We start from the raw sequence: 16,707 nt of genomic DNA, 5'->3' as shown, positions 1-16,707 counted from the left end.
TTTGGAAACTTATTTAAACCAGGACTGTGTTCTGCTCATATATTTTACCCTCTTGAGGCTTGAAAATTAGACTGTTGGGGATCTTGTCTTTTCCTGTCCCTGGATGCCTGAAGCCTCCTTGATTGCAATGTATTTTTCTGATCACAGAAGACCCAAGTACAGACTTCATGAAGACAGTCAACACCAGTTGTTCACGTGGGAGCAGAACTCCTGTCTCTGAGTCAAAAGTAGCAGAAGGGAAGCCTTTAGGTTTTTGGTTTGTTTTTAACTATGTGCCATTTACTCAGGGAAGAAGAATTGCATGCAATCTTGCGCTGCCTTTGCTGGGTATGCATCAGTATGTCTGCAAACAAACACCAGGAATGGAAGAGCTTTAGCATTAAAGGCCATGTAGAGGTCGTACTTGGGGAAGGGGGAGAAAAGTTCTGATTCAGTGAGCAAAAAAGGCTGGAAGAAATCTTCTTACAAAGTATATATTCCCTCGGTATAGTACGCCCAGTCAGGGACACTGAAGTCACTATTCTGGTTTTATTATTACCAAATTACCTTAAAACAGTCATCTTCATTCCTCAAACTCCCATCTGTTTTCATCTGTTCTCATTTTGTTCTTCCAACGAAACACCTGCTGAATACAGCCAACTCTCAATGCATCTGGTTGGTTACCCAGCTCTCACATTGCTTCTTGCAGCTGCATGGCATTACACTGACACTCTCTTAACTGTCAGGTAAGATAAATTTCCACTAATACTTTTGGAAAAACATTGGGCAGAAAGGCATCATCGTCCTGAAGCGCTGCGCTTCTGTCAGGCGCTCCAACGTTCTCCCCTCAATACCGTTTGTTGGGTTCTTTTCGTTGTTCATCCCGGGCTTTTATAATGTGCAGCTAACCCTGCTTTCAAACACTTTTTTTTTTTCCTACAGTGTGACAACATTAAGTGAGACACAAAGTATGCTTGAGTGTACGATAACTATGCTATAGCTGGTGAAGCTTCAATTCTTCAGTAGGACACTAGCACTTTGTAACAAAACATGAGACGCGTTCCTATATCTGCTGCAAAGTTCTATTTTGTTTTGTTTTCAGAAATAAAACCTGTAAGATATAATGCCTACCATCTATTCAGTGTCAGCTTCTTTTTGTGGGCTGGTCTTGGCGCAGAAACAGTAAGAAATAGAGCTCCAATATAGTTGTATTTAAAATGTACTTTAGATTTCAGCTAAGCTTCATTACTTTCTGATAGGAGAAGGTAATGTTAGGTCTTCAGCAGAAGTAAGCTAGTACAAGATGAAGCTGTCTCAACCATAGCTGAAACTCCCGTTGAAAATCCAGCCTATATAAAGTGATACAAAAAGTTTATTCCATATAGAGCAGCACTTCAACCTATTTGTCAGCCCATGAAAGAAGAGGAACTAGTTGAAACAGACCCAAAAGTCAAACTGGTTGAGTTAGAGTGTCAGGTTTAGCACCAAAGTGTAATTTTCTGAATGCAAACACCTATACTTTAATCCACTCTGTAGCATTTAGCATTTTGTTTATTACTTTTGTTACCTTAGTGTTTGAATATGGAGAAGTACCATCGAGAGCGTCAGGTACGTTTCAGTTTGCACACTAAGAGAAGGCTGATGTTGCCATCAAACAACATCCAGTTTAAGAAAAAAAAAAGGGGGGGGGAAGAAAAATGAGCTCCCAGAAGATGTCCTTCTGATCCAAAAGAAGTATTTGGAGTACATCTTAAAGTTAGATATATGGCCCCCCAAAGGCTTCCCAGTCATGGCAGACCATCAGGCTCCAGTCAGATCAGTCTGAGCATCAGTTACCTTCCTTCCAAGGTCTGGGTGAGTTTCCTTAATACCTGGTCAACAACTACAGTTCCAGTGTCATTTCAGGCTTTCCTAGCATGAAAAATCTTGATTCTTGGATGTTTTCATGAGTGAGATTCTTAAAATTATATTGCTGCTTGAGGTCTTAAAACTCCGCATCACGTTGCCAAAAGTTTCAAGGTCCAGTATCTCGGATACCAGCCTCAGGAAGTCTACTGTAATGGGATTTCTGTGCTAATTGGGACTCTCTAAATGCTGCTCTGTTATCTCTGTGGTTTATTAAAACATCTTAATCTTTCAGGACTTAAGGAGAATTTGGAAGTCAGATAGTCCCAATCTGTCAGTAGTTTGAGATTTCTTTTTGGTGTTGGTGTCCAATAATACTGGCTGAGGTGTTCCATATGGTTTGGTTCTCGCTGGCTCGGTCAAACACCTGTCCTTGACCATGGGTGAACCTTACTGGGACTCCCAATTGTGGCGTTTGTCATGGAGCAGGACTGTGGCAGAGGGAGGCTCTTTCCCCACAGGCCTCCCAGCCTCTCCACTTCAGGATAGCAAAGTGTTTCTATGCCACGACAACTTTGTCCATGCAGCTGGGATCTCTTTTTGCCCACAGCTGCTCAGATACAATTTTTAAAAACAAAATAAAACAAACCTAGCTGGGAACTCAACAGTAAAGTCGAACCTTCATGAACTTCCAGGTTTCGGTAGGCGATAGTTTGAGAGTGAGGGGTATAATGTGTCTTCAGTTAGAGCAGCTATGTAAATTGTGTGCAGAGATTGACAGGTTACGGCAATAAAGCTGGGTTTCCTTTTGTTTTGGAGAGCAGTGTTTTCTAATGGAAGTAAGGTGGCAGGGAAATTACCCTCACAGCAGATGGACTATTTCCATCAGTGTTCAAGAGATTCCAATTTCAAGAGCAAGGTTTGCCAGCCAGTCTGAAAAAAAAAAAAAAAGAGAAGTTGCAGTTCTAGTCCGTGGCTTGGAATGGATGCCGTATTTTGCTTCAGTGACTAGCGATAGTTTTTCAGGCAGAAGTAATATGTGGGTTACTTGAGGTGTGATGTAGTTCTAAACCATCCCATTGGCTTCTAGATGACAGATGTATTTGGCACGTGGCAGAAGTGTTGCTAAGTGCTTCCCTGTATGTACATCATAAATAACACTGAGTGTTCATCGTCATTTTAATCAGCGCTTAAGAAAATTCTTCCTGCTGTGTTTCAGGAAAATATATTGTGCTTGGCTGGCACAGGGCATAGTTTTACCCTGGAAAGTGATGGTTGGAAGCATTTGCCTTGTGACTGTTTAATCTTGCTACTTTTTTTTTTTTTCCCAAAACATCTTTACTAGTAACTATCTTTAGTCTACTGTATTTAGGTTATAGTTAATTCAGCTCTGGGATCTTTTAAAGTGAAGACAACTGCTTAATTCTCATGCAGAAATCCACACCAGCAAGGGAATCTCTTAGAAAAGAAGGGTTGCTCATGGATGCCATATGCACATTCTAGATCTCGTAAGGTGTGTGACATACAAGATGCATGATTGCAAACCTAGGAGCCAGGCTGTTGGCAGGTATCAGCACAGGTTCACAGTGTAATCGTGCTGACTTGCATGCGGGGAAGACAAAAGAGCCTATGGTTTAAATGTCAGGAGAGCTGTATTTTAAACCCATTTGATTCACTGAGTCCAACTCTTTGTCGTTGGCAGAGGGAGCTGGAGGGTTGCTGCGGTGGGAGGCTCCATTGCCATGCTCCTTGTCCTGAGTATTTGCTGTTGGTTGGTTTTTTGAAACTCAGCATTTTTAACTTACAACTGCATACAAAGATGGTCACAGGTCCCTAAATGAGTCGCAGCTGTAATATTGCGATACTTGGTACAATAGTGTTGTCCACTGGCAGGTGCAGCAGCCCCTCTGTAGATTTAAGGCGATAAAGTGGTAACCAGCGGTTCTCGAGACCCTCCAGGATTGCCTCCTTGGGGCGGCCGAGTACAGTTACTGCCGGCTTTGGAGGACGGGCTGTGGGTTGCGTGGTGGCAGCACTGGCAAGCCTGAGCGAGTCCCTTGGACGGACTCTGTTGCGCTCAGTGCTGCAGGAGCGCACAGGGAAAAGGTCATCTGTCCTTGGGTCACTGGCTGCTTCACTTGGGCCAGGCTCTGGGCACAGCAGAAATAGAGGGTGCTCATAAAAAGTCCTTAGAAAAGTGAAGCAGAATTTTACTCAGTCGCATCCATACGTGCGTAGCAACAGGATCCATCCAGTCTTTTATGGCTTTTATATAAAAATTGCCTGGAATACACGATGTTTGCTGACATGAGCTCTGACAGCTGCACTACTCGCGCAGCGTGCACTGTGCACTTGGTTTCTTATAAACAAGTGAGGGGAAAATATATATATTTTTTACAGATTTCTGTATCTACCAGATGGCAAAATGTATCTGACATACCTTGGTCATCAGGTGGTTAGAAGAACAATAATCTCCAGATTATCTGTAGGGCTGGGTCCTTATTTTAGCATTTTCAACCAGATAGCATATATGCAGATGCATTTTTGAATTAACTAATTTATGACCGTTGTACTCATGATACAGGTTTCATGTGCGAGAACCATGAAAACACTGTAGTACGTAAGAGTCAATATAAAAGCAGTAGTTTCATATTCACAGACTCTGTCAATCTGCAACTAGTTTAAAAAACCTAGACAAAAAATACGTGTGTGCTGTTCCACCTTGGCAAAGTGATTCTATAATTGACAACCAAGGGTTGCCAGCAGGGATTTAAAAGCATCTTTAATAATGAGATAAAAATGTATTCTTAAATAAAAATTTCTGGGCTTCTAGACTATTCAGAAAATACTCCCAAGTGCTTTGCAAGATGAGTAACTTTTTGCTACTTTTGATTAATAAAACCACAAATCCAATTAGTTTAACAATCCTCAAATAAATAGAAAATGGTGGATGTAATTTTTTAGACTCTAGGCATTGCCTCAGACCTAGATGGGAGCCCCTTGGCAGCACTGGCCTGTCACACTTGGTGGTGCTTGCAGGAGGACGTGGTGGCATGTCTGGAATGTGCAGCTGCCTTCCGCCTCAAACCACTGTCCTGTAAATCTCAGCTGTTGGAAATCCATGGCCATCAAGATAGAAAGGGCATAAACAGCATAAAAGCTGTTTAAAAATAAGAACTGGTTGGGTTTTGTCACTCCTGTCAAATCTACTGTCCAACTGAAAATGCCTTTTATTTAATAGAGACAAATCTCTCCACTGTATGGTTTTGTTTGTATTGCTGGAAGTTGGGAATGTCAAGCTTCGCTTACGAATTTCTCATCTTCCTTTTCAGTCATCTTGCCTTTCCTCTCCTCTCTTTTCTCGAGCGGCTAAAAACTTGATGGACATCAGTAGCAAAACGTCCCACTGATTTTCGGTAGGATGGACAGTGTCCCGCACCTTCCCGACCTACTGCACAGCTCTGAAAAACCCTAATTTTTTTAATTAGTGGTATTTTAACAACAATTTTCCCCAACTGCGGCTAAACACCAAACGCAGCTTCTGCAAAAAGATAGGCGCAAGGAGGTGGGATCCTTCAGCGAAGTGGGTACGGCAGCAAAGCTGGGCTCCCCGAACCTTCCTTGCGCCTCGGCTTTCTGTAGAAAAACCCAAGCAGCACCAGTGTCAGGAACCCGGCAGACTTTTGAAACAGGATAAATTATTTCCTTCTCCTGACAGTTTATTGTTGAGAATAGTTTCACAGTTTATGAGGATTTGGCCTGGTTCATTTTTTAGTGCATGGCTTGTTACAGCAACTAATGTACCTTGAAGTCGCATACATTTTTTTATAAAACAAACCAAAACCTCCTTCAGCACTGCGTATTAGACCTGCAACGTTTGTGTTAACTCATTCTAAGCCTTAACTTGAAAGTAAAACTCTTGCCCCATTTCTGAATTTCGTTCTTAGAGGGAGAAAGCTGCAGTAAGAGTTGCATGTGCAGGATTCACGTATCAAAGTAAGGACTGTTGCTCTGCGTGTCTTGTCGGTCAGTAAAATGTTGCTTTTAATTTCTATATCTTGTGCCTTCTTCTGTTTGAAAGCTGTCCTAGGCACTTTGTGTGACGGAACTTGTGTCGGGTGAGCAGTTCGCCGTCGTTTTGAGTTGTTTTGGTCGAGTATTTCATGCTGGCTGTAGCAGTACTGGATACTTGCTGTTGTAATCTCGTCGTCTCCTTGAAATACTGTGGTGGTGGTGGTTGTCTCAAGGCTCTGTGCACATGGAGTTATTGCTGATGCGAAGACATTTTTATCATATTATTGTTACTGGGCATTGGTTTCATCAAGAGACGTGAAATAGGGAAGGGTGCCACAGACTTTCATAATTAAATGTGTCGCTAGATGGTCTTTTTTAAACCATGAGAAATGTATCAATTGGGGCAAAAAAATAATCCAGGGTGCAGACAAGCCTATAGGAAAGGCCAGCATCAAATTCTGCGTTTTCCAGTTGCGTGTCTATGGTGAGGGCAGGTTAGCAAGCTGCTAAAGTAACTGTTCACTGCAGAAATGGTAAACAGATGGATTCCCAAGGCCATCCGTAGGTGAGCGTGACAGACCGGTGCCACCACTGCTGCTGTTTATTCGCTTCCTTTCATTCCTTGTAAGTTGATTGCTATTAATGTTGTCATATTAATTGCGCACCGTAAGCCAGCTGATAGGCTGTGTGAGGTCAGCTTTAGGCAGTCGTATTGCATTGAATGCAAGGTCGCAGATCATCTTCGCAGTAGCCTTGGCATTTCCTAATTATGTTTCGTCTCGATGATTGTGAGTGCCTGTTAAATGTCCCAGGCTCCTAGCTTGGCTTTTTTTCTTTTTTCTTTCAACACCCAGCCCGTGCAAGCTATCGGCAAGAACCAGCAGAAAATACTTAAAAGGTTCGATGGTTCTTTTCAGTGTGGGGTTTTCTTGCTCGTTACCAACTTACCAACAGTTTAGTCAACATTTTTCAAGGTGACAAAAGGCTGAAAGAAAGCTTTCCATGGTGGCTTTTGAAATGTTAGGGTGAACATTTCTCTGCTTTCTTCTTGGTTTGCTGCTCCCAGGTTTTTTTCAGGGGGACTATAAAAGTAGACAGGCTTTTGAGGGTTTGTGAGGAAGATGTAAGCTGATTCTTAATAGGATGTCGGAAGAGCTTGTGTGTGTTCCTGGACAGACAGCAAGCCAAGGCAGAAAACCGAGCAGCCAGTCAGGATATTAAACACATCCCGGGTCGTGACAGGATGAGATCTTGGCAGTATTTACTTGGCACAGAGTCACAGGGCCAAAAGGGACTTGGAAACATCAGCTAGAGAGTTTCTCTGCCCTAAGGCAGGTTAAGCTATACTTACCACCTCATACCTGATGGGTGGGTGTTGAACCTGTCCTTAAAAGCTTTTAATAGTGGAGACTCAACCATTTCCCCATGCTGTTTTTTCCAGTGCTTGACTATCTTTACATTTTGAGGGTGGTTTATTCCCCCAGTGCCTAAGTACAAAATTTTAGGGTATAGGAGAAAAAGACGGTGTCCTCAAAAGATGTTAGGCAGAGAAGCACTTTAGCTGGTTTTATAAATGCAACCTTAGAAATAACGATAAAATCTGAGATGAGATTTTCAAGGAGCGCCAGTTCAACCTTATTGCTAGCCACAGGACTCCTCCATGTCTTTGAAAATCTCTTCCTTCGAATGGTGTGTCAGGTTGACCGTTAATAGCCATACCAGAGAGGTTCAAAGAGACCTTTCTCCTCGTGCTGTGTTTACTATCTAGCAGTTGCCTTTCTTTTTTTTTTTACAGAGTTCTGACAGTAAAAAAACAAAAACAAAAACAAAAACCACAAACAAAAAACCCAACCCGAAACAACACAGCTTGCCAGCTTTTTCCTCAGTACCCTTTTCAGGCACTACGAGTCCATCATTAAAGCCATATTGTGAGGAGGAAGCCGAAGGAGAACAGCATCCATTTCACTAGGCAGTGCTTGTGCCAGCCACGCCGAGAGGCTGGTGAGCGGGCAGGCGCCGGAGCCTGCCCTCGCTCTGTGGCCATCCTCTCTCCGCTGCCTCGGGGCTTGGAAACAGGCATTTTCCTGGCTGTCCTCCAGCGGGATGCTGCTGGCAAGGCATGGCCTGCACTTGCAGTGAGGTCCCTGCCTGGTGTCCCATCCAGCCTCTCCCCGGGAGATGTGGGAAAAGCTGCCCATGATGGTGTCAGCAGCACAGGGATGAGGACATCCCTGGCTCTCTGCTTTGGGACGGGGACCCATGGCTGTACCTGCGATACTTTCTCCAACTCCAAAACCAGGACTAGTGGAATAATTTTGAAACAGTTAGGAGACTAATGGAGCAAGTCCAGTGTGTTAGCAGGAGCGGTGCGCTCCCTTGCTGACGGTGCGCTGATTTGCCCGGGGAGATGCCATGGTTTGCCAAGGAGTCACATGGGGACAGACCGTGCTTTTCTCCGTGCAGAATACCCAATACTGGAACGGGTGTCCAACAGGGAAGCAAAGAGGAGAGCACATCCCTCAAGCAAGGGAGGCAATTGCCTTCATTTTCTGCCTGTGCCAGGCTGTCGGGAAGCTCCCTGCCTGCAGTCCTGGTCGCTGTGCCTGGCACCAGGGCAGGGTTTTGCTGCACTCAGCAGAAATTGTGAGCTTACAGGAACAGGTCAGTAAACCTCTTCCACACTCATGGTCCAGGCACCGGTCCAAAGTCACCCCGGCCGTCCTGGCATGCTGCTGGGACCTGGCCCCAGGTCCCACCAGCCCTGCTCTTCTTCTGCGTGGCACCACACAGCTCAGAGGCCGGGGGAGGCAACGGCAAAGTCCCCTGACTCCGGCAGCAAGGGGCATTGGCACCTTCTGCAACACATGGCAGCCCCTTGCCAGCCCCACGCTGCCACGGCGGCACCGCCGAGGGCTGTACAGGGCGCTGGGGTGCTGCTGAGCTCCAGCTGTGCACGTCCTTGGCTTTGCCACCCAACAAGAAGCAGCAGCAAGCTGCGGCAGAGGTGGCCCTGCAGGTGCGGCCGGAGGCGTGCAGTGCCCATCAGTTGCCGTTGCAGCCCCAAGGGCCCCTTTAAGCTGCTCCCTGTGGTGGTACGGACCCAGGCACTGACACCCAGGGAGGTGTAACAAAGAAAAGCAGGAACTGGATGCTCTGTCGAAGAGCTAAAATAAGTGAAACCATAGGCAGGACACGAAGCAGAGGTCCTAGTAACATTGGCCTCCTACAGGTGCTTGCTCCAGGTGATGCCTGGCGCAGTTACAGGCACGGATATGGCAAGGAGCATAGGACCCAAGGCTATTTAGTTCCAGTAAGAGCCTTTGACAAAACCCAGAGCAACTGCGTGCTGCCCAGAGGCTGACTTTTTAAGGGCAGAATCTCCCCAGACAACCTGCTGCAGTAGTTGGCAATCTCAAGAGTGTTGAGAGAAAAAGCATTTAATGGCTAAAAAGGAAACGGGTGCGACAGAGCGGTGCAGAAAATGCAATTTCCTCGACAACCTTGTGAGGGGGAGAAATGGCACTTTTAGAAAAGGGGAAACAAGGTGTGTGGAAGGGGTGTAATCACCCTGGCAAGGATGGCCTAGCGCTAGGAATTTTTGGCTCCTGGTTTCACACACAAACTATGAAATACAGTGGATGCCTATCAAACTGCACTTCAGTTGCAAATTAACCAGTATGTTCAACAGTTCCCGGCTTTCACTATCGATGTAATCTTCAGGGATGCCTGAAGAAGGAAAAGTGTTTTCCTCCGTGTTTCACAGTTTCTCTCCTGCTCCAGTGGACTCTTAATCCGCCATGCTCCCCCTGATTTCCTCACTCCTGCTCAGCCATAGCGACCCTACCCAGGATAAGCAAAAATAGGTTGCGGTGGAGTGAAAAGCAACAAAAAAAGGCTGCACTTTGCAGCGGATCTACTGGAGCATGACTTCCAGATTACACCCCTTTCCTCAAAAAACCACAAGAGCAGCCAGTAAAGGTGAATCTTCAGTTGATTTCATATCCAGTGTAAGTGCTTCTCTCTTAAAATTTGCCTTTTTTTTTCCTTCCCAGCATAGCAGGGTGCTGCTTGTATTTTCCCTGCTATTGAGTTATCAGCATGTGCTTTGAGTCCTGTAGAGGTGAACAGGAATTACTAACAGAACTGAAAAATAACACTAATCCTGTAACCCTTGCAGACACAAAATTCTTACCAAAATACAGAAAAAAGGAGCATTTCCCTTCTGCTGTGCTTGCACGTCCATCTACGTAACACCAAGGGTAAAAGCAGGTCCAGACACCTAAATAAGATGAAGTAATACTCTGTGGCGATGCAGGAACTGAGGTGACTGAGTTTTAAATAGCATCCGTACACAGCGGCTTTCCCAACACAGGCAGAAGAATTTACATTGTACGGGTCAGCTTCTAGCTTTTGTGTGTGCCTCTCTTCTTACGGTACTTACCTGCGTGCTCCGGCTGGGTACCTGGATGAGACAGAGGAGGATACCCGCCGCTTGGATAGCTACCGTTGCTTCTGAGGTCGCTATGAAATATCCATCAGGAATTTTCTAGCTTCGCTGTTTCGTAAGCAAAGATGCAGAGGGTAATGCTGAATTCAGCAAGGATGTGTTTGCCTGGCGAAGGGCTAATGCCAGGTCTGCTTTTAAATAGAGTCCATCCTTCGTTCCGTAATACTGCAAACACAGCCTGTTCCATCAGGGCGCCCTTCTTTAAAAACACCTGGTTTTAAGCTCCCCTATCAAAATGCCAGGCTTATTATGGGAAATAGTTTATTTATTGCCACGCGTTTCTTGATGCACGTTTTCTGCTATACTCAAAAGACGGCTTCTGTTGAGGGTGTGTTGTACACTTTTGGTCAGATGTTGGTGCTTGTACCGGAGGTCGTTTCTGCCCAGTGGCCTGTGCCAGGCTGGGGGTCCCAGGGGAGCAGAGTTCTGCCCAGTGGCCTGTGCCAGGGGGAGCAGAGCGGTCCCTCACGCTGGTGGGACCGTGCCAAGTCACACGGGCCGGATCCTGGCTTGGCAAGTCACAAGGAAACGATGCAGGCTGCGGGGGATGCCTGGGCACGTGTGAAAACAGAGCCAAAGCCAGAAAACATTCCTGCCACTCCCCCAGCTGTCTCTCTCCACCGGGTTTTCTGCCCGAGTGGGAGACCCCCATGCTTGCGCTGCCGTGTTCGGGTCTTTCCTGGGTCTGAGCCACTTACTTCATGCAAACCCGGCTCCTCATCACCAGGGTGGTACCCGAAGTAGAGATACTGCATATCTGGGTGTCATCACTGATTTGGGAAGAGGCTTCTAGAAACCCTCATGGCACGAAACGTGTTAAGTGACGTCCGTGTCATGAACAAAAATTACGTAGCACTTCAGGATCAGCAAAGCCTGGGGAGGGTTGGGCTGAGAGCAAAATGACATCACTTACGAAAGGGACCTTGTCCCTTGATCCCTGTTTTTAAAAGAAAGTCCCATTGGAAGAGTTGGTGCCCATCTGCACACGCATCCTCCCGCTTTGCCTTTGTGAGTGGACCCCAAGATGCAAACAGGGAGCAGACTGGAAATGGGTGGCACAAAAGGCACCCTTGGTCTCGCCAGGTCCTAACGGTGTCCCCAGCAAACATCTCTCCCTTCCCAGTCCCCTGCTCAGTGGCTTGGGCTTGGCTCTTGGGCGGCACAACGGGCAGCGCTCTCCTGCCTGCTGTGGGGAGCGCGAGGCCGAAATAGCCCGGCTGGAGATCTGGCCCAAAATGTGTTAAAAGCATTTCCTCAGATAGTCGGTTTTAATTTTAGTGAGTCATGTTTAGTAGCCCTCAGGACGCTGGCTGTGGGAGAGGGAAGGGTTATGCCCTAAAAATAAAATAGGATGGATGGATGGATGGATGCTGCCTGAAGGACTGCTGAGAGTTTGGTGCGGGGTGAGAGGCATCACACCTTCCTTAGAGAGAGGAGCCCTTGCAACGGGGTTTGAACTTCGTGGGGGAGTTGGCAGGGGAAGCACTTTGTCTGAGAAATATTCTTTTAGATTAAACAACAAAACTCTGCATGCACATACAGACTAGATCTTCATAACGCGGCCAGGCTTTGACAGTGTACTGCAGCATTATTGCTATTTATAATCAACAATTACTAACACTATAATCCAGTAAACTTAGTGGTAGCAATTACAGCAACATAAATAGCAATCCAGATGACTAAAGGCATTGCTGTCAATGCGGATGGCAGCTATAGCATTAGAAAAAAATTTGGAGGGAAGATACCTGAAGTTGATATGCGAGCTTGGGTCTGCTAGTCTTTTATATACCATTTTTAATATACTTCCTGAAATGAAGCTTCAGAAAGGTACACTGCCTCTTTAAAATTAGTCTAGGAACTACAGGTAGTTCACATTATTTTTAAAATAATAAATCTATATATATCTATATGAAAATATATATGTATACCTAAGTTGGCTAGCCTACCTTGTGGAAAGGCTGCAGCTAAACTAAGTCTGAGCTAATATTGTATTACCATGGTCTTTCTGGTTTGTAGATAGCCCTTCCTTATTAGATGAGGTTCTGTTCTTGCTCCACAGAAGGTGCCTGTGTATATAACTCCTTTGTATTGCTTTCTGCAGAGTCCCTTATATATTTCTTACTACTAATGCTGTGTAGAAAAGGAAATCCAGAGATTTTACTACTGATAATTAACCATATAATGGCCATTAGCAAAATAAAGATTTAGTTGTTTGGGAAACAGATTATTTATATTGTGTATGGTTTATTGCCTGATAACTTGTTTGGTGACTGGATATTCTTTTCCTTCTCCTGGTCCTTTTCTGCTTTTTCCAGCTATGGTGTTTACTCCTCACTTTGATTATCTAGCAGGCAATAAAGTATATTGTATGTTTTGAAGCCAAGCGGTGTGCTTCTTAATTGTCCATTAAGGGGGAGTCAGTGTCGGCGGAGGCCGGACGGCGGAGCTGCGGCTGCTCCCTGGCAGGAGGACAGCTCTCCAGCCGCGGCTGGCACCTCTCCCACGGCAGCTTTTGGACAAGGCAGGGCCCAGGCAAGCGCCCAAGACAAAAACCTGGCGTTCCCTGCTGAAAGGGAAGGAGCTGCAGCCAGGAGCAGTCATAGCCTTGCTTCCCAGCCATCCCTAAGGACATGAGGAGACATGTGGACACAGATGAATTACTGCACATCTTCTAATGCCACACAACGACCCTTTTTACTTCTCCAGCACGGACAGCAGTGGCAGCGGCAGGTACCATCACTGTCACTGTCAGCTTCGGGCTCGCTCAACAGCCCAGTGCCATGGCGGGGCTGGTTTTTTACCCCGAGGTACGGAGACCGTCAGAGCTCGGTGCACGTGCCGGGCTCGGGTCCGCGGCTGGGCAAGGAACAGCATGGGCACCCCATGCTTCCCCGCGCATGAGGCGATGCATCAGCCATCCTCAGCAGCTACACACCCGGGCAGCGTGTGCCAAAGCACTGCTCCCGGGAACATGCTCAAGCACGTGTCAAACTGCCCGAATTTGCCTGGTCCGCGTGTTTGGGGTTTTATTGCTTTGTTTTGTTTTTAATGAGGAGTCAAGTTCTGCATGGCAATTCCTCTCCTTCCTGACATCTGTGGCATTTTTTTTCTGCTTTTCAAAAATTTCACTCCCAGAAGCAACTAGCGGGAGCCTGCCACTGCTGCGCTTGCAGGAGGAGCGCGTGCGTCCTTCTCTACCCTGTTTCCCTTCCTCTTCCTCAGCCGTCGCTGCTCAGAGGTCCTCTATCACCTCCCGAGGGGAGCATCACCCCGTGCTTTGCCTTCCTCTCAGCAGAAGACAGCAGCCTTAGCGCAGCACGGGGGGGCTGCAATGAGGTCACTCACCTGACCGAGATGGTCCTTCTCCGGGAGCCAGGACCTGGGCGCGTGGCCCCGCTCCCGTGCGGCGACCTGGGGGACGGGGTGTAGGAGAGCAAAGCCGCTTCCCACTAAATCTCATAAGAAACAAACAGCTTTGGCATCTGGGGAGATGAAGCTGCTAAAAAAACTCACCCTTCGTCAGTCAACACCATTTTCTGGTGTTGATTTTTCCCCGTTCCACCCTGAAGCAAAAGTTGAAATGGTGGCGCTGCCTGTGCAGCAAAGCTTCCCAAATAGCAGTAAAAAACTCTCATTTCTAAGTCAAACGGAATTTTTTTGCTCCAGTTCTGCCCTTCACCTATTTTGCTGGTTTTTGCATGGGCATATGTGTGCATATTACACACGTGTACATATGGAGGGACAGCTGAAAAAGCTTAGTCCATACTCGCTAGTAATTTCAAATAATCGAATTGCTCGCTGGATACTGGTGCTTTAAACGGTGGCAGTTGCGAACGCGATGGTATTTTTACAGTTTTGCATTCGTGGGGCCCTGCTCGGGCGCCTGCCTGAGCACCGCTCTGGTCCCTGCACTGCAAGTGGGTTTCTTGCTGGGGGGGACGGGCACAGGCTGCCGCGCGGACCCCCACAGCCCCAGTTCCCAGCCAGGCAGCCACGAAAGGGCTCATGTGTGCGCCACGGGGTGAAGAGCTACTGCCCTCCAAGGAGGGACGGAGCGCCCTGGGTGGGGCTGAAAAAGGTCTCCAAAGGTGCCCTTGCCATCACACAGGGACACTGGGGAGTCAGCCCCGTGGCGAGGGGTGCCCCACGGCTGCTGGCAGGGGGATGGAGGGGCTCCTCACCAGTAAGTGTTCAAGGTGGGGATGCAGGAGCAAGGAGTGGGGGCACATCTTCATTTTATGTTGTCATAATCAAAGGGCTCAGCAAGTCAAAAAATTATTTTCTGCTCATTTTGAGCTGTCCTTTCCTGGTTTAGAAGCAGGAATACAACACGACCCCTTGAGCAGCACCTTCAGTTCGGTCCTCTACCATCGGCGCACCTCCTGGGTGGGAAAAAAGTGCTTTGTCGCATTAATAAAAGTATGTGGAGGATTATTCGATTTGTTTTGACATCAACAGAGAAGACAAACCAGGGACTTGCATCTGGGAAATGCCTGGCTTCATCTTGCTGTGCTTACTGCATCGGGGCGGAGGGGGAACAGGAATAAAAGCTGGTTCCCCTTTCTAAGCAGTGGTGCTTCTCCCTTGGACCTAAACCACGGCTCTTACGTCCTCAGGTGCCTGTGCCAAGGCTTGGCCTCACTTGCACATCCCACCTGGAGAAATTAGTTGGTAACATAGGCAGCGGCAAAGCTGGTGGCTCTGAGTGGGTACAATAGCCCACAACATCTATATTCGGCAACTAGGCAGTGCCAGAATAAAACCTCAATTATGAAGCATATTTTATATGCATGTGTCTGTATATTTTTTCCTTTCTAAAATTGCTTGTTATGGCATATTTATGATTGATGGGATTTCTTTTTTTTTTCCCGTAACACAAATTGGATCCAATGCAGGCTTTTTTGCCAGCATGAATTAGATGTAAGAAAGGAAAGATTGCTGCAGGTACTTAGGGAGGTTAATGCCTTCCTCTCCAGATTAATCCATCTGGCAGTCACAGGGAGTGTTTGTACAAATAAAATGAATCTTGTGTTCGTGCTGGGCCTTGTGCCCTGGGAGGAAACCCCGGGCAGCAGACGCTCCCAGGTTTGTGGAGGGAAGGCTTGGGTGCACTCCAGGCTCCTCCAGAAGCTGTGGTTTGGCAGACTCCGGGTGTTCAGCCACAGACTGCTGCATGTCTGTGATTTAAGTGTTTCACCGTTTGATGAACACTTTGAACCGGCTCACCAAAACAAAGGACTTGCACCCCTGCGAACTAAGGAGCGCTTGCAAGCTGATTTGAAGTCTGACAAAAGCCTGTGCAGAGATGCTTGTTTTGGGTGAAATCGGAGTGGGTGGGAGAATGACCGGTCCCTTGGCTGAACCAACCGAGTGGGTTTGGGTAGTAGCGTTGGTTATGGGCTCAGTGGTCTCAGGACGTGCGTCTGGCAGGATTATCAATTAACCAACTGGTTTAGAGCCGGGTCCCTGAACCCAGGGCTTGTTTCCGACCCATGACCGTGCCGGCCAGGCCCCCTTTCAGCAGAGAAAACCATCGGCAATGGTTGGTGGTGAAACGCTTGCACCAACCGCATGTCTCCTCCCGGGTGGAAGGTCGCTACCAGCACCCGGAGCTCATTTTCTGTCACTTGAGTGTTTATGGAAACGGCTGCTGCTGGGATGGAAACACCGGCACCCAGGTTCCCAAGGCACAGCCCTTAAACCCCGTTCCTCCCGGCGGGTTGCAGGGAGGCGCGTGCCCTGCAATGCAGCCTGCCTCCCTCCGTCCCTGCTCTCGGGGGGGAGTTGGCTGGCTGCAAGAGCAGCTCAGGGTAGCCCACGCGCCTGGTGTGCAAGTGCTACCTTGCATTGGACTTCTCCTGTGAAAAGCGAACGGCTTCCTTCTCATCTGGTAACCGAAGGGAAGCTTTGGTTGTGGGTCACTGAGCCGCAGTGATAACCTCCAATTTAAAAATTAAATAAAAAAAAAAATAAAGCTAGGCACTGCAAGCCATTTGGGGTAGAAATCCTCCTCCCCCCCTTGCTGCATCTCATCAGCTTCCGATTGTCCGTTCAGACAGATTTGAGGGCACACTTGGGCTGGCGCTTAATTGCTTATCTTAAGGACCTGAGTCTTCGATTAAAAGCCTGATATTCTAAGTCACAGAGAGGAATCCTAAGTGGAAGCGGCACTCATGGGTGTAAAAATCTTCACCAAAGTGCTCCACCTTTCCTGGACTTAATTTCTCCCTAGCTAAATAAAAACGGATATTTTCACTAATATGTCTCACTCCTTAAATTTTCTTGAGCTTTCTATGCTATAAATGGTTGATATCTAGTCTGCTTTTCTCCTGATAGCACACCGTGAGATTTAAAATACCATC

Source organism: Gavia stellata, chromosome 1, assembly GCF_030936135.1.
Source record: "Gavia stellata isolate bGavSte3 chromosome 1, bGavSte3.hap2, whole genome shotgun sequence".
Classification (NCBI taxonomy): Eukaryota; Metazoa; Chordata; class Aves; order Gaviiformes; family Gaviidae; genus Gavia; species Gavia stellata.
The sequence above is the reverse complement of the archived record's forward strand: the minus strand, read 5'-3'. Positions refer to the sequence as shown.